The following is a 24,624-nucleotide window of genomic DNA, read 5'->3' as shown; positions in this document are numbered from 1 at the left end:
GTAGGACTGCAACAATGAGATGGTGTGTATGTTTATGCGCATCCGTTTAAACGTGTTTTGGGAGTCGAGCAAGAGTCGACTCCAATCACTGAAGTCGACTCCAAAAATACTGGAGTCGTTGCACCGCTAGTTGATTAAAGTGATGGAAAGGAGATTATAGGGGAATCGGTTTCAGTCTATATTGTAATTAGGGGTGTAACGGTACACCATTCGGTATGAGACCTCGGTTCGGTCCGGACTGTGAACACGAATGAATAACTTWWAAAAATTGTTTTTATTTAACTAGGCAAGTCAGTTAAGAACAAATTCTTATTTACAATGACYGCCTTCCCCGGGCCAAACCCTAACCCGGACGACGCTTGGCCAATTGTGCGCTGCCCTATGGGACTCCCAATCACGTCCGGTTGTGATACAGCCTGGAAAGGAACCAGGGTCTGTAGTGACATCTCTAGCACTGAGATGCACTGACTTAGACCTCTGTGATACAGCCTGGAATGGAACCAGGGTCTGTAGTGACGCCTCTAGTACTGAGATGCACTGACTCAGACCGCTGTGATTATCAGCCTGTGGATTACCCAGCGTCTGTAGTAACCTCTAGCACTGAGGTGCACTGACTATCACCCTGTGAAACAGCTGGAATTAACCAGTCTGTTCAGTACGCCTTCTAGCACTGAGGTGCAGTTCTTAGACGCTTGTATACAGCCTGGAATCTAACCAGGGTCTGTAGTGACGCCTCTAGACACTGAGAGTTCACTACTCAGGACCCCCTGATAAGCACTGGAATTGGAACCAGGTCGTAGTACGGCATCTCTAGCACTGAAGGCACTGACTCAGACGCTGTGATACAGCCTGGAATGGAACCAGGGTCTGTAGTGACGCCATCTTAACTGAGTGCACTGACTCAGACCGCTGTGATACAGCCTGGAATGGAACCAGGGTCTGTAGTGACGCCTCTAGCACTGAGGTGCAGTGTCTTAGACCACTGCGCCACTCGGGAGCCTATACCCTATATTATATTTAAATAAAACGCTCGACCTATAAGCTGTGCCTATGCTACAGTGTATAACTCTTGAGTAAATATGAGCTGAAAAAAAGTCCACAGACTTTTGGTCATTTAGTGTATGTTGGAGGGAATACTGTTAGTAACGTACAGTTTGCCTAAACGGGTAATAGGAAACACTTTAACCACGACATAAATGATCTATTTCATTATTTATTTCATTTCCATGATCATTGCAGAATAAATTCCTCACCTTTTTTTCTTCTTCACTGTGATGGTTTCATACTCGAGGAAATAGGCCTACAACAAGTTAGGATAGGCTACCATTTGTTCCATCTGTCATTTCATTGGACGCACTTCACAGTGGTAAATAGATAAGCGATTTCAAGTACTTTCCTCCGTGCGATCCGGTCTGAAGAGCAGTTTAAAGGTAGAACAGATGGTTCACTTTTGACATTGAGGTTTGTAGGCTACTTCTAAATACTGTAATGTCAAATTTCTTGAGTAGACTATATCATTTATAAACATAACCCTTCAGAACATTTCTCATCTTTTCTGAGTTCATATTCCCCAAGTAGCCATACAACAAATTACCATGTGGGTCTCTCATTTAATTGGGCCTATTAGACGGGTAAAAAAAAGGCGGACACTGAATATCCCTTTGAGCATGGTGAAGTTATTAATTACACTCTGGATGGTGAATTAATACACCCATTCACTACAAAGATACAGGCGACCTTCCTAACTCAGTTGCCGGAGAGGAAGGAAACCGCTCGTGGATTTCACCATGAGGCCGATTGTGACTTTAAAAAAAGCTAGAGTTTAATGGCTATGATAAGAGACAACTTAAGATGGATCAACAACACTGTAGTTACTCCACAACACTAATCTAAATGACAAAGTGAAAAGGAAGCCTGTAAGAAAAAATAAATATTCCAAAATATGCATCCTGTTTGTAATAAGGCACTAAAGTAACACTGCTGAAGTACTAACACTAATTGCCTAGCAGAGGAGAAGAGCACATCTCCCTGTACAAATTCCTGATTGACTAGGAGAGGGAAACCACTCCCCCTCCCAAACAGTCACTGATTACCAAAACAACAACAATCACAAATTGCCATGCACCTTAAAGGAAAAATCCACTCCACATTTTATGTCAATGGGCCGGGCGGTGCATTCTGGGCGATTCGGGACATGGGGCACTCTCCTTCAAGGAGTGAATAGGAGTCTATTGGGAGCAAGCTCAAAAACCCAACATTAGCACTAATTTTGTTAACAAGAAGTAATCTTCCAGAGGAAAATAGGCAGGTTTCTCGACATATACACCAATTTTGAGAAGGGATTGCGTGATGATTAGCTTAGCGACCGCATGACGCAGCATGACAACCTGAACGCGATTGGTCAACAGTCTACTGGGTGGGGTGTTATACGTTCGTCATTCATTTGATTCCTATCTCCTGTTTATAATATCTCTGACAATGGCACCATGCAATGCATCCTGGACTAAAGCGGCAGACAAATACGAAAAATGAGATAGATCCTCTGTTAAATTACACATTTCTTGAGGTAGGAATATCGCAAAAAAATGTGATCAATGGGAGAAGACATCCTCCCGAATTATGACACTGGCCAGTACTGAAATCGGAGGCTTATGACAAACGTGTTCACGATCTAAAAGTCGTATTCCTATGAATTTACAGTTTAATGAGAGCGACTTTATCACAGTGCTAAATTATACCGGCCCGATTTCTGCCTGCTTGAATACACATGTAAACATCAAATGACCCAGGGAATCGATAAAACAACACTCAGAGATGCACAAAAACAATTTAACGTTAAAAAATGTGTGAACCTTTCCTTTAGTCCTGGTTGATGTGTCAACAATCAACTAGCTGCAAGTTATGAGCGAGCTGCAACAAACTCTCAAACTGGACAGTTTAATCTCAATCTCTTCATTCAAAGACGAAATCATGGACACACTTACTGACAGTTGTGGCTGCTTTGCGTGATGTATTGTTGTCTCTACCTTCTTGCCCTTTGTMCTGCTGTCTGTGCCCAATGTCTGTACCATGTTTTGTGCTGCTACCATGTTGTTTTTTATTTMATTTATTTCACCTTTATTTAYCSAYGTAGGCCAGTTGAGAACAAGTTCTCATTTACAACTGCGACKTGGCCAAGATAAAGCAAAGCAGTGTGACAAAAAACAACAACACAGAGTTACACATGGAATAAACAAACATACAGTCAATAATACAATAGAAACAATAGAATGTAATGTTGTGTTGCTACCATGCTGTGTTGTCATATGTTTCTGTCTTGCTATGTTGTTGTCTTAGGTCTCTATGTTGTTTTTCCTCTCTTGTCGAGATGTGTGTTTTGTCCTATATTTATATATATATATATATATTTTTTTATCCCAGCCCCGGTTCCCGCAGYAGGTATTTTGCATTGGGGTAGGCCGTTATTGTAAATAAAAATGTGTTCTTAACTGACTTCCCTAGTTAAATAAAGGTTAAATCAAATAAAAATGAGCGTTCAGCAGTTCACACCGAGTAGGCTACTGGGAAGACAAACAACATTTAAAGTAAATGGCCCTAGCGAACAAAAAGACAACAGCTTAAAATAAAAATTACATTTATCACTCCCGGAGGTAGCAGGAGGCCACTGGTACGAGCTAAMAGTTGTTGACCCAGCTGATGTGGTGTGACGATAACTAGCTAGCAACAGTCGCTATTTGTTGCAATATTTGCTAGGTTAGCTACCTACCTAGCGTATTAGCACTATGTTGAAATTGCGGAATGACCTGACTGTGCTACTGTTTTATAACACAAAACGTTACATGCAACTGCACGTGGCTCGTTGGTCTAGGGGTATGATTCTCGCTTCGGGTGCGAGAGGTCCCGGGTTCAAATCCCGGACGAGCCCTTTCTTTTATCTCGACGTTAGCTAAATGAAATGGAAGCAAACCATGTATGCAACCAGTAACATAATGTAAACGGTATTTAAACGACGATTTGTTATGATGCAATTTACCTTTTGCAGACACGTAATCCCGCTTGATGTAGATAAAGGTTATATATGCTATCCTTTTTGTAAATTAACGTGGCTCGTTGGTCTAGGGGTATGATTCTCGCTTTGGGTGCGAGAGGTCCCGGGTTCAAATCCCGGACGAGCCCACTTTTTTTAATTCCCGGGAATATGTGTGTAATGCCGTAAATCAGCCTCATGCTTACTCCTAAAACTATGCAGATCATTAACCTAGATGGAGAAATATTTGGAGAAAGTGTAGATTTATTTTGTTTTTATGTTTGATTGTCATATCTGTTATTGTTTGTAGGGGGCAGTATGTCCCAGTTATTGCAAGTCACCATCAACCTGTTTTTTTGTCTCATGTCATCCCGTAGAATTGACAGAATTTAGGAAGGTAGTATATTCCATCAGGCTGTGCAACACACTAGAACCGATAGAATCACTTTATTAAATGCGTGTCATACAGCAGAGCTGACTTTTTGCCTGTCTCTGTTTCTATAACATAGTGTCCACATGTCTTTCTGTCCAGCCCTGCTACCCAGTATCCCCTGATACCCAGTATCCCCAGCCCTGATACCCAGTATCCCCAGCCCTGATATCCAGTATCCCCAGCCCTGATATCCAGTATCCCCTGATACCCAGTATCTCCAGCCCTGATATCCAGTATCCCCTGATACCCAGTATCTCCAGCCCAGTACCCCTGCTACCCAGTATCCCAGCCCTGATACCCAGATCCCCAGCCTGCTACCCAGTATCCCAGCTCTGATACCCAGTATCCCCCTGATATCCAGTATCCCCAGCCTGATACCCAGTATCCCAGCTGCCTGCTACCAGTTATGCCCAGCCTGCTACCCGTATAGCCCCAGCTCTGATACCCAGTATCCCTGATATCCAGTTATATAAAAATTATTAATAATATAAATATCCCAGCCCCTGCTACCCAGTATCCCTGCTACCAGTATCCCAGCCTGATCACCCAGTTCCCAGCCCTGATACCAGTATCCCCAGCCTGCTACCCAGTATCCACCCTATGACTCAGTATCCCCAGCCCTGATACCCAGTATCCCACTGATTACCCAGTATCCCCAGCCCTGATACCCAGTATCCCCTGATACCCAGTATCCCAGCTGCCTACCCATGTACCAGCCTGATACCAGTATCCCCACGCCTGATACCCAGTATCTCCTGATACCCAGTATCCCCGCTACCCAGTATCCCCAGCCTGCTACCCAGTATCCCCTGCTACCCGTATCCACAGCCCTGATACCCAGTATCCCCAGCCCTGATACCCAGTATCCCCAGCCCTGCTTACCTAGTATCCCCAGCTCTGATACCCAGTTATCCCCTGTTACCCAGTATCCCCAGCCTGATACCCAGTATCCCATTCCTGATACCCAGTATCCCTCTGCTACCAGTATCCCCAGCCCTGATACCCAGTATACCCAGCCCTGCTACCCAGTATCCCAGCTCTGCTACCCAGTATCGCCTAGCCTGCTACCCAGTATCCCTGTCCAGTATCCCCAGCCCTGATACCCAGTATCCCCAGCCCTGATACTCAGTATCCCCTGATACCCAGTATCCCCAGCGTCTGCTACCCAGTATCCCCTGCTACCCAGTATCCCAGCTCTGCTACCCAGTATCCCAGCTCTGCTACCCGTTTCCCCGGCTACCAGTATCCCCAGCCCTAGATACCCCAGTATCCCCAGCTTCGATACCCAGTTCCCAGTACCCTCCAGCTCATCGAACCCGCTGACATACCCGGGTATCCCGTAGGTGAATACGTCCAGAAAAGTAGAATAGGGTAGAATAGGAGAATAATGTAGAACTACAGTAGAATAGGTAGAATACAGTAGAATACGTAGAATACGGTAGACATAGGTAGAATAGTAGAAACAGTAGAATAGTAGAATATAGTAGAAATAGGGTAGAATACAGAGAATACAGTAGAAATACAGTAGAATAGGTAGAATACAGTAAGAATAAGTAAATACAGTAGAAAGGTGAATAAGTAGAATACAGTAATAGGTAGAATACAGTAGAATACTGTAGAATACAGTAGAATAGGGTAAGATACAGTAGAAACTGTAGATATACAGTAGAATAGGGTAGAATAGGGTAGAATAACAGTAGAATACAGTAGAAGTACAGTAACAGTAGGTGAATTAGCAGTAGAATAGGTGAATACAGTAGAATACTGTAGAATACAGTAGAATAGGGTAAGAATATAGGTAGAATACTGTAGAATACATGTAAATAAAGATAAAAACTAAGTGTAGAATAGGGTAGAATACATGTAGAATACTGGTAGAATACAGTAGAATAGGGTAGAATACAGTAGAATATACAGTAGAATAGGGTTAGAATACAGTAGAATACTGTAGAGAGTACAGTAGATAGGTAGAGAGACAGTAGAAACTAGTAGAATACAGTAGAAATCGTAGAATACAGTAAAAAGGGTAGAATACAGTAGAATACTGAGAATACGTAGAATACAGGTAGAATAGGGTAGAATACAGTAGAATACTGTAGAATACAGTAGAATATGGTAGAATAGGGTAGAATAGGTAGAATACAGTAGAATACAGTAGAATAGAGATAGGGTAGAATACAGTAGAATACAGAGAATAGGGTAGAATACAGTAGAATATGTAGAAACAGTAGAATAGGGTAAAATACGTAAATACTGTAGAATACAGTAGAATAGGGTAGAATACAGTCAGAATACTGTAGAATACAGTAGAATAGGGTAGAATAAGGGTAGAATAGGTGTAGAATACAGTAGAATACAGTAGAATTAGGGTAGAATACAGTAGAATACAGTAGAATGGTAGAAAGCAGTAGATAGTAGATACAGTAGAAAGGTAGAATACAGTAGATACGGTAGATATACAGTAGAATAGGGTAGAAATACAGTAGAATAACTGTAAATACAGTAGAATAGGGTAGAATAACAGTAGAATACAGTAGAATAGGTAGAATACGTAGAATACAGTAGAATAGTATACAGTAGAATGAGGGTAGAATAAGTAGATATACTGTAGAATACAGTAGAATAGGGTAGAATACAGTAGATACTGTAGAATACAGTAGAATAGTAAATAGGGTAAGAATCAGTAGAATACGTAGAATACAGTAGAATAGGTAGAATAGGGTAGAATAGGGTACAATACAGTGAATACAGTAGAATATGGTAGAATACAGTAGAATACAGTAGATAGTGTAGAATACAGTTAGAATAGTAGAATAGAGTAGAATAGGTAGATATCAGTAGATACAGTAGAATACTGTTAGAATACAGTAGACATAGGGTAGAATACAGTAGAATACTGTAGAATACAGTAAGAATGGGTAGAATACAGTAGAATACTGTAAATACAGTAAATATGGTAGAAAACAGTAGAATACTGTAGAATAAGTAGAATAGGGTAGAATAGGTAGAATACAGTAGAATACAGTAGAATACGTAGGAATACAGGTAGAATACAGTAGAATAGGGTAGAAACAGTAAATACTGTAGAATACAGTAAGTAGATACAGTAGAAACTGTAGAAACAGTGATAGGGTGAATACAGTAGAATACTGTAGAATACAGTGAATACTGTAGAATAGTAGAATACAGTAGAATAACTGTAGAATACAGTAGAATTATGTAGAATCAGTAGAAACAGTAAATACTGTAGAATACAGTAAAGAATAGGGTAGAATACAGTAGAATACTGTAGAATACAGTAGAATAACTGAGAATACAGTGAATAGGGTAGAATACAGTAGAATACGGGTAGAATACAGTAGATACTGTAGAATAGGGTTACATGTAAAAGGCTTTGAAAAAGACAAAGCTTGTGGTATGCTCAGTGCTCCGTTAACAATTCACATTATCAGACATCTTCAAAAAAAGAACAGCAATTTCGTATTAATATGAAAAGACGTATACTAAAATATGAAAATACTACATGTCTGTCTCAAAATCGATATCTATCTTACCTCTAAAATTTTATATCCTCCGGTTTCGAGAAGAAAAGATGACAAGTTAAGACCTGAAAATGGCTGTTCTAGCTATGATCAACGAACAACTTGACAGAGCTTGAAGAATGTTGTAAAGAATAATGTGCAAATATTGTACAATCTAGGTGTACAAGCTTGTTGTATGTGTCGTATGTGCGTATGTGTCGAACTGCTTTGCTTTATCTTGGCAGGTCGCAATTGAATGAGAACGTGTTCTCAATTTGCCTACCTGGTTAAATAAAGGTTAAATAAAAAAAAAAATAAAATAAAAAAAAAAGCTCCGAGAGACTTACCCAGAAAGACTCACAGCTCCGAGAGACTTACCGCAGACTCGAAGCTGTAATCACTGCCAAAGGTGATTCTACATGTATTGACTCAGGGTGTTAATAGATATAAATTTGTATTTCTGTCTTTCATTTTCAATAAATTAGCAAACATTTCTAAAACATGTTGGTAACACTTTACTTGACACCCAGAGTCATAACACATTATGACATGGTGTCCACATCACCACCAACTATCATGGTCCAAACACACGAAGCCAGGCGTGAAGAGGGCATGAGAACACCTTTTTCCCCCTCAGGAGACTGAAAGGGTCCCCAGATCCCCAAAAAGTTCTACAGCTGCACCATCGAGAGCATCCTGACCGGTTGCATCACCACCTGGTATGGCAACTGCTCGGCATCCGACCGTAAGGCGCTACAGAGGGTAGTGCGTATGGCCCAGTAAATCACTGGTGCCAAGCTTCCTGCTTTACATGACCTATACACCAAGCGGTGTCAGAGGAAGGCCCAAKAAATTGTGAAAGACTCCAGTCACCCCAGTCATAGACTGTTCTTTCTGCTACCGCACAGCAAGCGGTACTGGAGCGCCAAGTCTAGGTCCAAAAGGCTCCTTAACAGCTTCTACCCCCAAACCATACAACTGCTGAACTAATTAATCAAATGGCCACCTGGACTATTACATTGACCCCCCACTTTTGTTTTAACACTGCTACTACTCGCTGTTTATTATCTATGCATAGTTACTTCACCCCTACATGTACAAATGACCTTGACTAACCTGTACCCCAGCACATTTATGGTCATAACTGTAATGGGTGCGTGCTGATGTCAGGGAAGTTTAATAAGTGCTCACAAAACTCCGAAAACCAAAATATACAAACTAATAAAAGTGGGTACAAAACCCGTCGCGCACCAGAACGTAACTGCACATAACATACAATCAAACAAACACCGACAAGGACATGAGGGGAAACAGAGGGTTAAATACACAACATGTAATTGATGGGATTGGAACCAGTTGTGAAGGAAGACAAGACAAAACCAATGGAAGATGAAAAATGGATCAGCGATGGCTAGAAGGTCGGTGACGTCGACCGCCGAACACCGCCGAACAAGGAGAGGGACCGACTTCGGCGGAAGTCCTGACAATAACGCTGTCATGACACATATTTACACATGTTGTGACATACACCACATGACCAACAGTATGTGGACACCTGCTGTTCGAACATCTCATTCCAAAATAATGAACATTAATATGGAGTTGGTCCCCCCTTTGCTGCTATAACAGCCTCCACTCTTCTGGGAAGGCTTTCCACTAGACGTTGGAACATTGCTGCAGGGACTTGCTTCCATTCAGCCACAAGAGTATTAGTGAGGTCGGSCACTGATGTTGGGCGATTAGACTTGGCGTTCCAATTAATCCCATAGGTGTTCAATGGGGTTGAGGTCAGGGCTCTGTACAGGCCAGTCAAGTTATTCCTTTCCGATCTCGACAAACCATTTCTGCATGGACCTCACTTTCTGCACGGGGGCATTGTCATGCTGAAACAGGAAAGGTCCTTCCCCAAYCTGTTGCCACAAAGTTGGAAGCACAGTATTTCATTGTATGCTGTAGCGTTAAGATTTCCCTTCACTGGAACTAAGGTGCCTAGCCCGAACCATGAAAAACATCCTCACACCATTATTCCAACTTTGTGGCAATATTTTGGGGAAGGCCCTTTCCTGTTTCAGCATGACAAAGCCCCCTGTGCACAAAGCGAGGTCCATGTGTCAGTCATAGGGTCAGTGATGTGGAAGAGGGAAGCTAGGTGAAGGAAGTTGCCACTCGTCCGTTTCAGAACAACAGAAGTTTCATCAGTACTCTATCAAGGCACAAGGTGAGACCCAAATGCAGACACAGGATGCAGATGGTTGGAGTCTTACAATGTTTAATAATCAAAAGAGAATAGGCAAGAGAACGGTCGTGGACAGGCAAAAAGGTCAAAACCAGATCAGAGTCCAGGAGGTACAGAGTGGCAGACAGGCTCGTGGTCAAGGCAGGCGATATGGTCAGGCAGGTAGGTACAGAGTTCAGAAACAGGTAAGGGTCGAAACCGGGAGGACTAGAAAAAGGAGTATGGCAAAAACACGCTGGTTGACTTGACTAAACATACAAGACAACCTGGCACAGAGAGACAGGAAACACAGGGATAAATACACTGGGGAAAATAAGCGACACCTGTTGGGGGTGGAGACAATCCCAGGAACAGGTGAAACAGATCAGGGCGTGACAGTACTCTCTCCTTCATCTTACTCACAGCCGAGTTGACACTGCCCAGCTGTACCACATTTACATTTCTCAATGTGAACGTAACAAACAACCTGTTCAGCTAGTTTCTGATTTATTTATTTCACCAGGTAGCCCAGTTGAGAACAAGATCTAATTTTACAACTGTGACCTGGCCAAGGTAAAGCAAAGCAGTTTCGACAAAAACAACACKGAGTTAGATAAGAGGGTGGGTTCATATATTTCCTTTACTGAGTGACTGTAACATATTCTAATCAAAACACAACGTGTACAAATACTGTAGGACAAAAAAGTGTCTCTAATTATGATTTAAAACAATGAAGGTTAATTCATGTTGTAGCTCTGTGATGGCCTTTTTTATTTTTTACTTTATTTAGTAAATACTTTCGTAACTCTTTCTTGAACGGCATTGTGGGTGTAAAGGTTTGTAAGTAAGCATTTCACGGTAAGGTCTACCTACACCTGTTGTATTCGGTGCATGTGACAAATACAATTTGATTTGAACTGTTATTAATTTAGCTTTCGTGTTTGTATGTAGCTTACACTTCAATAGTATGACAACTCTTCTCTTTCAACTTGTTAGGCAATCACAGGGAAAGGATGGCCAGCCACACAGGAGGGTGATTTTCACTACGGAGGAGGAGGCCGTGCTGACGGAGATGAATGCTGGCCATTTCAGAGTGAAGGGAACGATTGCCAAAATTAACCTACCTCTTCTGGCGTCAAAGATGTGGACAGCTGGTCAAGTGAAGTAACCTTTTTGTTAATCAATCACAATCTATTATATCCGATGACAATCTATTATATATTATGATTTCAATGAATGTCATATCAGAGAGCACACAATGTTTCAATGTGCCACGTTGTGCCTAAAGGACAGTACCCTGTCTATCCTGACAGAAGTTTGAGAGGGTGAAGACTGTGGTGCCCGAGTTGATGCCCATCAGTTGTTNACTCGTCCGTTTCAGAACAACAGAAGTTTCATCAGTACTCTATCAAGGCACAAGGTGAGACCCAAATGCAGACACAGGATGCAGATGGTTGGAGTCTTACAATGTTTAATAATCAAAAGAGAATAGGCAAGAGAACGGTCGTGGACAGGCAAAAAGGTCAAAACCAGATCAGAGTCCAGGAGGTACAGAGTGGCAGACAGGCTCGTGGTCAAGGCAGGCGATATGGTCAGGCAGGTAGGTACAGAGTTCAGAAACAGGTAAGGGTCGAAACCGGGAGGACTAGAAAAAGGAGTATGGCAAAAACACGCTGGTTGACTTGACTAAACATACAAGACAACCTGGCACAGAGAGACAGGAAACACAGGGATAAATACACTGGGGAAAATAAGCGACACCTGTTGGGGGTGGAGACAATCCCAGGAACAGGTGAAACAGATCAGGGCGTGACAGTACTCTCTCCTTCATCTTACTCACAGCCGAGTTGACACTGCCCAGCTGTACCACATTTACATTTCTCAATGTGAACGTAACAAACAACCTGTTCAGCTAGTTTCTGATTTATTTATTTCACCAGGTAGCCCAGTTGAGAACAAGATCTAATTTTACAACTGTGACCTGGCCAAGGTAAAGCAAAGCAGTTTCGACAAAAACAACACKGAGTTAGATAAGAGGGTGGGTTCATATATTTCCTTTACTGAGTGACTGTAACATATTCTAATCAAAACACAACGTGTACAAATACTGTAGGACAAAAAAGTGTCTCTAATTATGATTTAAAACAATGAAGGTTAATTCATGTTGTAGCTCTGTGATGGCCTTTTTTATTTTTTACTTTATTTAGTAAATACTTTCGTAACTCTTTCTTGAACGGCATTGTGGGTGTAAAGGTTTGTAAGTAAGCATTTCACGGTAAGGTCTACCTACACCTGTTGTATTCGGTGCATGTGACAAATACAATTTGATTTGAACTGTTATTAATTTAGCTTTCGTGTTTGTATGTAGCTTACACTTCAATAGTATGACAACTCTTCTCTTTCAACTTGTTAGGCAATCACAGGGAAAGGATGGCCAGCCACACAGGAGGGTGATTTTCACTACGGAGGAGGAGGCCGTGCTGACGGAGATGAATGCTGGCCATTTCAGAGTGAAGGGAACGATTGCCAAAATTAACCTACCTCTTCTGGCGTCAAAGATGTGGACAGCTGGTCAAGTGAAGTAACCTTTTTGTTAATCAATCACAATCTATTATATCCGATGACAATCTATTATATATTATGATTTCAATGAATGTCATATCAGAGAGCACACAATGTTTCAATGTGCCACGTTGTGCCTAAAGGACAGTACCCTGTCTATCCTGACAGAAGTTTGAGAGGGTGAAGACTGTGGTGCCCGAGTTGATGCCCATCAGTTGTTCCACCGTGGCACATGATCTGTCAGCCCATCAGTTGTTCCACCGTGGCACATGATCTGTCAGCCCATCAGTTGTTCCACCGTGGCACATGATTGGTCAGCCCATCAGTTGTTTCACCGTGGCACATGATCTGTCAGCCCATCAGTTGTTTCACCGTGGCACATGATCGGTAAGTGGCACAATTCACATTTTACTCTGCTAAGTTGTTTTGTAATGGCTGCTTTTATTTGACCACAACAGAGTTCAATATTATATAATGTGGGTGTGTGTGTCAGTATCCTTACACATATGAAAATCTGCATACTGTATGTATCACGTTTCAGGTAAGACTCAGATGCAGACAACTTCGAAGTAACAACAGTTTATTAAATCCAACAGGGGCAGGCAAAAGGCAGGTCAAGGTCAGGCAGAGGTCAGTAATCCAGAAAGGTGGGGCAAAGGTACAGGATGGCAGGCAGGCTCAGGGCAGGCAGAATGGTCAACACCGGGAAAACTAGCAAACAGGAACACTCGAGAGACAGGAGCAGAGGGAAAACCACTGGTAGGCTTGACAAAACAAAACGAACTGGCAACAGACAAACAGAGAACACAGGTATAAATACACAGGGGATAATGGGGAAGATGGGTGACACCTGGAGGCGGGTGGAGACAATCACAAAGACAGGTGAAACAGATCAGGGTGTGACAATAGGACACAGATACAGGTAAGAATAAAGTCAACTTCTCTGTAACACTTTAAATGTTAGGAGTGTACCTCATCGGACCCTTCACTAAATCCAGGAATGGCAACAGCTAGTGTCTGCCGGTGACATATCACTTTACCAAGCGGGTGGAGGCTATACCCATTAAGGTCAGTACAGGAAGAGAACGTGCTTAACTCTCAATTCCCTTCTGTTACCCATTAAAAAAGGGTGCTAGGAACCAAACAGATTTTCATTTTGTATGACACCCGTCAAGGACGAAACTGGCGAGGCCACCTCCAAGGCGATGATGGACATCGTCAAAACCCACGGTTCTCCTGAGGTCATCTTGAGTGACCGAGGTCGTGAACTCTGGAACAAAGTATGAATGTTATAGGTTCTGTTTTTTTTTTTACAATTCTTTTTTGGTTTTGCATGGTACATAGTCAGACATATTTCAATATCTTACACATCGCTTTCCTACCCCCTCCTCCAGGTTCGGATGAACTGACCAACCAGACTCTCAAGACTGCCATGAGGGTGTGTACATCTAGCCTGATGAGGGTGTGTACANATTAAAAAGGGTGCTAGGAACCAAACAGATTTTAATTTTGTATGACACCCATCAAGGACGAAACTGGCGAGGCCACCTCCAAGGCGATGATGGACATCTTCAAAACCCACGGTTCTCCTGAGGTCATCTTGAGTGACCGAGGTCGTGAACTCTGGAACAAGGTACGGATGTTATAGGTTGTTTTTTTTACAATTAGTTTTTGTTTTCCATGGTCCATAATCAGACATATTTCAATATCTTACACTGTCAATAGATATCGCTTTCCTACCCCCTCCTCCAGGTTCGGATGAACTGACCAACCAGACTCTCAAGACTGCCATGGGCAAGTCCCTTGACTGGTACCAGGAACGGTGGAAGGACAACCTGAAGGTAATTCTCTTTGAACACAACAGCAGCATCCAGGCCTCCACCGAGTACTCGCCCTATCGTCTGCCGTGCGGACGGGAGCAGCAGCTGTTGACTGAGGTAAACAATACAACTGTATATACAATTATTGCATATACTGTCGTTTTTAAAATGTTTGATTTACTTAGTGTTGTTGTTTGTCTATTGCTATTTTTGTATAACGTACTTTCAGATCACTGAAACTCCACCTGATATGGTGGAAGTTGTCCAACCAGATCAGAATGGCTTCCAGGACCGTCTTCAGGCACTGGCTGAGAAGGATGTGGAGGTTTTTTGACCAGGTAAAAATGATAGTTCTCTGTTTATTTATTTTCATACAAGCCAGTGTATGAATCAAACTGATTTGCATATGAATGGAGTGGAAATTAGCTGACTTTGTGATCTGTAAGGTAAGGTGTCAGGCAGATTACCACTTTTTCCAAAACGTAGCAACGTTTAAGACATGGATTTCATGTCGAAATGTTAACAAGGTACCCAAAAGTAGTTTTGAAGTAATGTTTCGATCTTATTAGGCTCCCGAGTGGCCTATGGCACTGCATCTCAGTGATAGAGGTGTCACTACAGACCCTGGTTCAATTCCAGGCTGTAACACAACCGGCCGTGATTGGGAGAATTTGTTCTTAACTGAATTTTTTGCTCGTTAAATAAATGAGCTAAACAAAACGTGTTTAAACAGAAAAAAATAGTTGCAGGAATCAGTATTTTTTACAATGATGAAGAGAACATTATTTAGGCGGTAATGAGCGCCAAAATTCAACGCATTAGGTCATCACACCATTGATATAGCAACGGACGCTAATAGTTTATCTAATCCCATTTTGACGAAGGGGGGAGACACTTTTTGGCTGGGGGACATTATTTGGCATGACAGGGAGTGTGAGGGTGTATACCTCTAGCCTGAAGAGGGTGTGTACATCTAGCCTGACGAGGGTGTGTACATCTAGCCTGACGAGGGTGTGTACATGTAGCCTGACGAGGGTGTGTACATGTAGCCTGACGAGGGTGTGTACATGCTACCTGACGAGGGTGTGTACAGCTAGCCTGACGAGGGTGTGTACAGCTAGCCTGAGAGGGTGTGTACAGCTAGCCTGATAGTCTTGACGAGGGTGTGTACAGCTAGCCGTGACGAGGTGTGTAACAGTCTAGCCTGCGAGGGTGTGTACAGCTAGCCTGACGAGGGTGTGTACAGCTAGCCTGACGAGGGTGTGTACAGCTAGGCCTGACGAGGGTGTGTACAGCTAGCCTGCCAGAGGGTGTGTGTTACAGCTAGCCTCGCTGACGAGGGTGTGTACAGCTAGCCTTGACGAGGGTGTGTACAGCTAGCCTGATCGCGGGTGTGTACAGCTAGCCTGACGGATGATGGGGAAGATGGGTGACACCTGGAGGGGGTGGAGAACAATCACAAAGACAGGTGAAACAGATCAGGGTGTGACAATAGGACACAGATACAGGTAAGAATAAAGTCAACTTCTCTGTAACACTTTAAATGTTAGGAGTGACCTCATCGGACCCTTCACTAAATCCAGGAATGGCAACAGCTAGGTGTCGCTGGCGACATCATCTTTACCAAGCGGGTGGAGGCTATACCCATTAAGGTCAGTACAGGAAGAGAACGTGCTTAACTCTCAATTCCCTTCTGTTACCCATTAAAAAAGGGTGCTAGGAACCAAACAGATTTTCATTTTGTATGACACCGTCAAGGCCGAAACTGCGAGGCCACCTCCAAGGCGATGATGGACATCGTCAAAACCCACGGTTCTCCTGAGGTCATCTGAGTGACCGAGGTCGTGAACTCTGGAACAAAGTATGAATGTTATAGGTTCTGTTTTTTTTTTACAATTCTTTTTTGGTTTTGCATGGTACATAGTCAGACATTTTTCAATATCTTACACATCGCTTTCCTACCCCCTCCTCCAGGTTCGGATGAACTGACCAACCAGACTCTCAAGACTGCCATGAGGGTGGTGTCCATCTAGCCTGATGAGGGTGTGTACGCTAGCCTAGAGGTGACACTAGCATGATGAGGGTGTGTACAGCTAGCCTGATGAGGGTGTGTACAGCTAGCCTGATGAGGGTGTGTACAGCTAGCCTGATGAGGGTGTATACAGCTAGCCTGATGAGGTGTGTACATCTAGCCTGATGGGGTGTGACACTAGCCTGATGAGGGTGTGTACACTAGCCTGATGAGGGTGTGAACATTAGCCTGATGAGGGTGTGTACAGCTAGCCTGATGAGGGTGTGCATCAGCTAGCCTGATGAGGGTGTGCACAGCTAGCCTGATGAGGGTGTGTACATCTAGCCTGATGAGGGTGTGACACTAGCCTGATGAGGGTTGTACAGCTAGCCTGATGAGGGTGTGCACAGCTAGCCTGATGAGGGTGTGCACAGCTAGCCTGATGAGGGTGTGCACAGCTAGCCTGATGAGGGTGTGCACAGCTAGCCTGATGAGGGTGTTGCTACAGCTAGCCTGATGAGGGTGTGCACAGCTAGCCTGCTTGAGGGTGTGTACAGCTAGCCTGATGAGGGTGTGTACAGCTAGCCCTGATGAGGGGTGTGCAACAGCTAGCCTGATGAGGGTGTGTACAGCTAGCCTGATGAGGGGTGTGTACAGCTAGCCTGATGAGGGTGTGTACAGCTAGCCTGATGAAGGTGTGTACATCTAGCTTGATGAGGTGGGAGGCTACATTTCTACCTTCAAGGTGTTTTATGGGTTAATTTCTTTGATGACAAGAAGATGCTTGGTTTTATTTATTGTTTTGATCTTCACAAACCAGGAAGAATCACTTGTGTTTTGTTGAATCAAAGCAAGAACGACAGGAGATGGTTTTGATAGTAAGACATCTTTATTGATTTTGTTTGGACAGACATGCTAGATCTCTATACAGTGTGAATGGAGAGCCATCTCTGAGTTACCGTACCTAACAGGGTCCTGAGTTACCGTAACTAACAGGGTCCTGAGTTACCGTAACTAACAGGGTCCTGAGTTACCGTAACTAACAGGGTCCTGAGTACCGTAATAACGGGTCTGCTTGAGTTACCGTAACTAACAGGGTCCTGATTTACGGTCTGCTCTGAGTTACCGTAACTAACAGGGTCCTGACTTACGGTCTGCTCTGAGTTACCGTAACTAACAGGGTCCTGATTTACGGTCTGCTCTGAGTTACCGTAACTAACAGGGTCCTGATTTACGGTCTGCTCTGAGTTACCGTACCTAACAGGGTCCTGATTTACGGTCTGCTCTGAGTTACCGTAACTAACAGGGTCCTGATTTACCGTAACTAACAGGGTCCTGACTTACGGTCTGCTCTGAGTTACCGTACCTAACAGGGTCCTGATTTACGGTCTGCTCTGAGTTACCGTAACTAACAGGGTCCTGACTTACGATCTGCTCTGAGTTACCGTACCTAACAGGGCCTGATTTACGGTCTGCTCTGAGTTACCGTACCTAACAGGGTCCTGACTTACGATCTGCTCTGAGTTACCGTAACTAACAGGATCCTGAGTTACCGTAACTAACAGGGTCCTGAGTTACCGTAACTAACGGGTCCTGACCTATGGTCTGCTCTGAGTTACCGTAACTAACCGGGTCCTGACCTATGGTCTGCTCTGAGTTACCGTAACTAACCGGGTCCTGACTTACGGTCTGCTGAGTTACCGTAACTAACCGGGTCCTGACCTATGGTCTGCTCTGAGTTACCTAACTAACATTTACATTACATTTAGTCATTTAGCAGACGCTCTTATCCAGAGCGACTTACAATTGGTGCATTCACCTTATGACATCCAGTGGACAACCACTTTACAATAGTGCATCTAATCTTTTAAGGGGGGGGGGGGGGGTCAGAAGGATTACTTTATCCTATCCTAGGTATTCCTTGAAGAGGTGGGTTTTCAGGTGTCTCCGGAAGGTGGTGATTGACTCCGCTGTCCTGGCGTCGTGAGGGAGTTTGTTCCACCATTGGGGTGCCAGAGCAGCGAACAGTTTTGACTGGGCTGAGCGGGAACTGTACTTCCTCAGTGGTAGGGAGGCGAGCAGGCCAGAGGTGGATGAACGCAGTGCCCTTGTTTGGGTGTGGGCCTGATCAGAGCCTGAAGGTACTGAGGTGCCGTTCCCTCACAGCTCCGTAGGCAAGCACAATGGTCTTGTAGCGATGCGAGCTTCAACTGGAAGCCAGTGGAGAGAGCGGAGGAGCGGGGTGACGTGGAGAACTTGGGAAGGTTGAACACCAGACGGGCTGCGGCGTTCTGGATGAGTTGTAAGGGGTTTAATGGCACAGGCAGGGACCCAGCCAACAGCGAGTTGCATATTGTAATTCCAGACGGAGATGACAAGTGCCTGGATTAGACCTGCGCCGCTTCTGTGTGAGGCAGGGTCGTACTCTGCGGATGTTGTAGAGCATGAACCTACAGGAACGGGCACAAGCCTTGATGTTGTTGAGAACGACAGGGTGTTGTCCAGGATCACGCCAAGGTTCTTAGCGCTCTGGGAGAGGACACAATGGAGTTGTCAACCGTGATGGCGAGATCATGGAACGGGCAGTCCTTCCCGGGAGGAAGAGCAGCTCCGTCTTGCCGAGGTTCAGCTTGAGGTGGTGGTCCGTCATCCACACTGTATGTCTGGCCAAGACATGCAGAGATGCGATTCGCCACCTGGTCATCAGAAGGGGGAAAGGAGAAGATTAATTGTGTGGTCGTCTGCATAGCAATGATAGGAGAGACCATGTGAGGTTATGAAGAGCCAAGTGACTTGGTGTATAGCGAAATAGGAGAGGGCCTAGAAACGAGCCCTGGGGGACACCGTGGTGAGAGCACCGTGGTGAGGAGACAGATTCTCGCCACGCCACCTGGTAGGAGCGACCTGTCAGGTAGGACGCAATCCAAGCGTGGGCCGCGCCGGAGATGCCCAATCGGAGAGGGTGGGAAGAGGAGGATCTGAATGGTTCACAGTATCGAGGCAGCCGATAGGTCTAGGAGGATGAGAGCAGAGGAGAGAGAGTTAGCTTTAGCAGTGCGGAGCGCCTCCGTGATACAGAGAAGAGCAGTCTCAGTTGAATGACTAGTCTTGAACCTGACTGATTTGGATCAAGAAGGTCATTCTGAGAGAGATAGCGGAGAGCTGGCCAAGGACGGCACGTTCGAGAGTTTTGAGAGAAAAGAAAGAAGGATACTGGGTCGTGTTGTTGACATCGAGGGATCGAGTGTAGGTTTTTCAGCAGGGGTGCAACTCTCGCCTCTCTGAAGCCGGAAGGGACGTAGCAGCGTCAAGGATGAGTTGATGAGCGAGGTGAGGGTAGGGAGAGGTCTCCGGAAATGGTCTGGAGAAGAGAGGAGGGATCAGGGTCAAGCGGGCAGGTTGTTGGGCGGCCGGGCCGTCACAAACAGACGCGAGATTTCATCTGGAGAGAGAGGGGAGAAAGAGGTCAGAGCACAGGGTAGGGCAGTGTGAGCAGAACCAGTCGGTGTTCGTTTGACTTATGCAACGAAGGATCGGATGTTCGGTCGACCTTCTTTTCAAAAATGGGTTGACGAAGTCATCTGCAGAGAGGGAGGAGGGGGGAGGAGGGGGAGGAGGATTCAGGAGGGAGGAGAAGGTGGCAAGAGCTTCCTAGGGTTAGAGGCAGATGCTTGGAATTTAGAGTGGTAGAAAGTGGCTTTAGCAGCAGAGACAGAAGAGGAAAATGTAGAGAGGAGGGAGTGAAAAGGATGCCAGGTCCGCAGGGAGGCGAGTTTTCCTCCATTTTCCGCTCGGCTGCCCGGAGCCCTGTTCTGTGAGCTCGCATGAGTCGTCGAGCCACGGAGCAGGAGGGGAGGACCGAAGCCGGCTGGAGGTATGGGACATAGAGAGTCAAGGATGCAGAAAGGGAGGAGAGGAGGGTTGAGGAGGCAGAATCAGGAGATAGGTTGGAGAAGGTTTGAGCAGAGGGGAAGAGATGATAGGATGGAAGAGGAGAGAGTAGCGGGGAGAGAGAGCGAGGTTTGGGACGGCGCGATACCATCCGAGTGGGCAGTGGTGGGAAGTGAGTGGAGAGAGCGAGAGGGAAAAGGATACAAGGTAGTGGTCGGAGACTTGAGGGGGTTGCAATGAGGTTAGTGGAAGAACAAGCATCTAGTAAAGATGAGGTCGAGCGTTATTGCCTGCCTTGTGAGTAGGGGGGGAAGGTGAGAGGGTGAGGTCAAAAGAGGAGAGGAGTGGAAAGAAGGAGGCAGAGAGGAATGAGTCAAAGGTAGACGTGGGGAGGTTAAATCACCCAGAACTGTGAGAGGTGAGCCGTCCTCAGGAAAGGAGCTTATCAGGGCATCAAGCTCATTGATGACTCTCCAAGGGAACCTGGGAGGGCGATAAAGTGATAAGATGTCTAAGCTTGAAAGGGCTGTAATGTCGACAGCATGGAATTCAAAGGAGGCGATAGACAGATTGGGTAAGGGGAGAAGGGAGAAAGACCACTTGGGAGAGATGAGGATCCCGGTGCCGTCCACCCCGCTGACCAGAAGCTCTCGGGGTGTGCGAGAAACACGTGGGCAGACGAGGAGAGAGCAGTAGGAGTAGCAGTGTTATCTGTGGTATCATTGTTTCCGTGCAGTGCCAAGAAGTCGAGGACTGGAGGGAAGCATAGGCTGAGATGAACTCTGCCTTGTTGCCGCAGATCGGCAGTTCCAGAGGCTGCCGGAGACCTGGGACTCCACGTGGGTGGTGCGCGCTGGGACCACCAGGTTAGGGTGGCCGCGGCCATGCGGTGTGAAGCGTTTGTATGGTCTGTGCAGAGAGGAAGAGAACAGGGATAGACAGACACATAGTTGACAGGCTACAGAAGAGGCTACGCTAATGCAAAGGAGATTGGAATGACACGTGAACTACACGTCTCGAATGTTCAGAAAGTTAAGCTTGCGTTGCAGAAATCTTCTTATTGACCAAATATTATTAAAAATGATACAGTACTGCGGAAGTGGGCTAGCTAGCAGTGGCTGCGTTGTTGACTTTGTTTGAGAGTGTCCGCTGGCTAGGTAACCTCGGTAGCTAGCTATGTAACCTCGGTACTGGCTCGTTAATTAGTATAAACTACACAATTGTCTTAGATAAAGGACAGCAAAGACAACTATGTAGCTAGCTACACTACACTAATCAATCGTTCCGTTGATCCGTTGAATGTAATAGTTTCTACAGTGTTGCTATTCGGTGGCTAGCTGGCTAGCGAGCAGTGTTGACTACGTTACGTTACTTTAAAAGGACGAAAAATAGCTGGTAGCTAACCGAATTAGTCTAAACTACGCAGTTATCTTAAAAACAAAGACAGCAAAGACAACTATGTAGCTAGCTAACACTACACTAATCGAGTCGTTCCGTTTGAATGTAATAGTTACTACAGTGTTGCTGTTCGGTGGCTAGCTGGCTAGGTAGCAGTGTTGACTACGTTACGTTAAAAGTTACGTTAAAAGAACGAAGAATAGCTGGCTAGCTACGCAATTATCTTTGATACAAAGACGGCTAGTAGCTAGCTAAGATTAAACAAATCAAAACCGTGTACTGTAATGAAATGAAATGAGAATGTGAAAATGTGATACTACCTGAGGAGCGAAGCGGAAGGTAGCGAAGCTGGCTAGGTAGCAGTGTTGACTCAGCAGTGCAGTGTTGACTAACAGGGTCCTGACTTACGGTCTGCTCTGAGTTACCGTAACTAACCGGGTCCTGACCTTTGGTCTGCTGCGTCAGAGTTTGTACCATTGTCTTACGTCAGGTGGCGTCACATCTACGCGAGGCTCGTCCCTCAACCGACGGTTGCAGGTGGAATCATTGTGCTATCTGACGTAAGACAATGAACAGAATATACAACCACCCAATCAGGGCCAGGCTAGCCCACAGCCTTTTGCCTCAACAGCCTCCAACACAAACCAACTCACCCGACAGCCAGCACATGATATTCCTCTGCGTCCCAAATGGCACCCTATTTCATATATAGGACAGAGTACTTTTGACCAGTGCCCAGGTCAAAAGTAGTGTACTGTATAGGGAAAGGGTAACTGCACTGTGGTGTTGCAGTCCCAGCAACAGTAAACCATCGTTCAATCAATCAACAGTAAACCATTGTTCCATCAATCGACAGTAAACCATTGTTCCATCAATCGACAGTAAACCATTGTTCAATCAATCAACAGTAAACCATTGTTCAATCAATCAACAGTAAACCATTGTTCAATCAATCAACAGTAAACCATTGTTCAATCAATAACAGTAAACCAGTGTTCAATCAATCACCAGTAAACCATTGTTCCATCTCAGGATCGTGACACTATCTCTAGTCCTAATATAATGGAGAGAAAGAAAGGTGCTGTACCCAGGCCAGGGAAGAAAAAGGTGCTGTATCCAGGCCAGGGAAGAAAGAAAGGTGCTGTACCAGGCCAGGGAAGAAGAAAGGTGCTGTACCCAGCAGGAAGAAGAAAGTGCTGTACCCAGGCCAGGGAAGAAGAAAGGTGCTGTACCCAGGCCAGGGAAGAAAGAAAGGTGCTGTATCCAGGCCAGGGAAAGAAGAAAGGTGCTGTACCCAGGCCAGGAAGAAGAAAGGTGCTGTACCCAGGCCAGGGAAGAAGAAAGGTGCTGTATCCCAGGCCAGGGAAGAAGAAAGGTGCTGTACCAGGCCAGGAAGAAGAAAGGTGCTGTACCCAGGCCAGGGAAGAAGAAAGGTGCTGTACCCAGGCCAGGGAAGAAGAAAGGTGCTGTCCCAGGCCAGGGAAGAGAAAGTGCTGTACCCAGGCCAGGGAAGAAGAAAAAGGTGCTGTATCCAGGCCAGGGAAGAAGAAAGGTGCTGTCCCAGGCCAGGGAAGAAGAAAGGTGCTGTATCCAGGCCAGGGAAGAAGAAAGGTGCTGTATCCAGGCCAGGGAAGAAGAAAGGTGCTGTACCAGGCCAGGGAAGAAGAAAGGTGCTGTACCCAGGCCAGGGAAGAAGAAAGGTGCTGTAACCCAGGCAGGGAAGAAGAAAGGTGCTGTACCCAGGCCAGGGAGAAGAAAGGTGCTGTATCCAGGCCAGGAAGAAGAAAGGTGCTTGTACCCAGGCCAGGGAAGAAGAAAGGTGCTGTACCCAGGCCAGGGAAGAAGAAAGGTGCTGTACCCCGGCAAGGGAAGAAGAAAGGTGCTGTACCCAGGCCAGGGAGAAGAAAGGTGCTGTATCCAGGCAGGGAAGAGAAGGTGCTGTATCCAGGCCAGGGAAGAAGAAAGGTGCTGTATCCAGGCCAGGGAAGAAGAAAGTGCTGTACCCAGGCCAGGAAGAAGAAAGGTGCTGTACCAGGCCAGGGAAGAAAAAAGGTGCTGTATCCAGGCCAGGGAAGAAGAAAGGTGCTGTATCCAGGCCAGGGAAGAAGAAAGGTGCTGTATCCAGGCCAGGGAAGAAGAAAGGTGCTGTACCCAGGCCAGGGAAGAAGAAAGGTGCTGTACCCAGGCCAGGGAAGAAGAAAGGTGCTGTATCCAGGCCGGGAAGAAGAAAGGTGCTGTATCCAGGCCAGGGAAGAAGAAAGGGTGCGTACCAGGCCAGGGAAGAAGAAAGGTGCTGTATCCAGGCCAGGGAAGAAGAAAGGTGCTGTACCCAGGCCAGGGAAGAAGAAAGGTGCTGTACCAGGCCAGGGAAGAAGAAAGGTGCTGTATCCAGGCCAGGGAAGAAGAAAGGTGCTGTACCCAGGCCAGGGAAGAAGAAAGGTGCTGTAACCCAGGCCAGGGAAGAAGAAAGGTGCTGTACCCAGGCCAGGGAAGAAGAAAGGTGCTGTACCCAGGCCAGGGAAGAAGAAAGGTGCTGTACCCAGGCCAGGGAAGAAGAAAGGTGCTGTACCCAGGCCAGGGAAGAAGAAAGGTGCTGTACCCAGGCCAGGGAAGAAGAAAGGTGCTGTACCCAGGCCAGGGAAGAAGAAAGGTGCTGTACCCAGGCCAGGGAAGAAGAAAGGTGCTGTATCCAGGCCAGGGAAGAAGAAAGGTGCTGTACCCAGGCCAGGGAAGAAGAAAGGTGCTG

The 24,624-nt window shown here is 45.5% G+C and overlaps 1 long non-coding RNA gene and 2 other non-coding genes across 4 annotated transcripts in view; 2 read left to right on the top strand and 1 right to left on the bottom strand.

Moving 5' to 3' along the window:
- The first annotated feature begins 3,853 nt into the window (after positions 1-3,853).
- On the top strand, positions 3,854-3,925 carry trnap-cgg (transfer RNA proline (anticodon CGG)). The gene has a single exon. It is a non-coding gene; the product is annotated as a tRNA-Pro (tRNA).
- A 179-nt stretch (positions 3,926-4,104) lies between these two features.
- On the top strand, positions 4,105-4,176 carry trnap-ugg (transfer RNA proline (anticodon UGG)). Its single transcript has one exon. It is a non-coding gene; the product is annotated as a tRNA-Pro (tRNA).
- Positions 4,177-17,867: 13,691 nt separating this feature from the next.
- The window catches only part of LOC112074203 (uncharacterized), an 11,125-nt gene continuing 4,368 nt past the window's right edge, over positions 17,868-24,624 (bottom strand). For both annotated transcript variants that reach the window (XR_011476924.1, XR_011476925.1), the window contains exon 2: positions 17,868-18,332. This is a non-coding gene — a long non-coding RNA (uncharacterized lncRNA). The remainder of the gene's footprint in view (positions 18,333-24,624) is intronic.

This window comes from Salvelinus sp. IW2-2015, unplaced genomic scaffold, assembly GCF_002910315.2.
Source record: "Salvelinus sp. IW2-2015 unplaced genomic scaffold, ASM291031v2 Un_scaffold2534, whole genome shotgun sequence".
Lineage (NCBI taxonomy): Eukaryota > Metazoa > Chordata > Actinopteri > Salmoniformes > Salmonidae > Salvelinus > Salvelinus sp. IW2-2015.
Note: the sequence above shows the minus strand (reverse complement) of the source record. Positions and strands in the feature narration are given on the sequence as shown.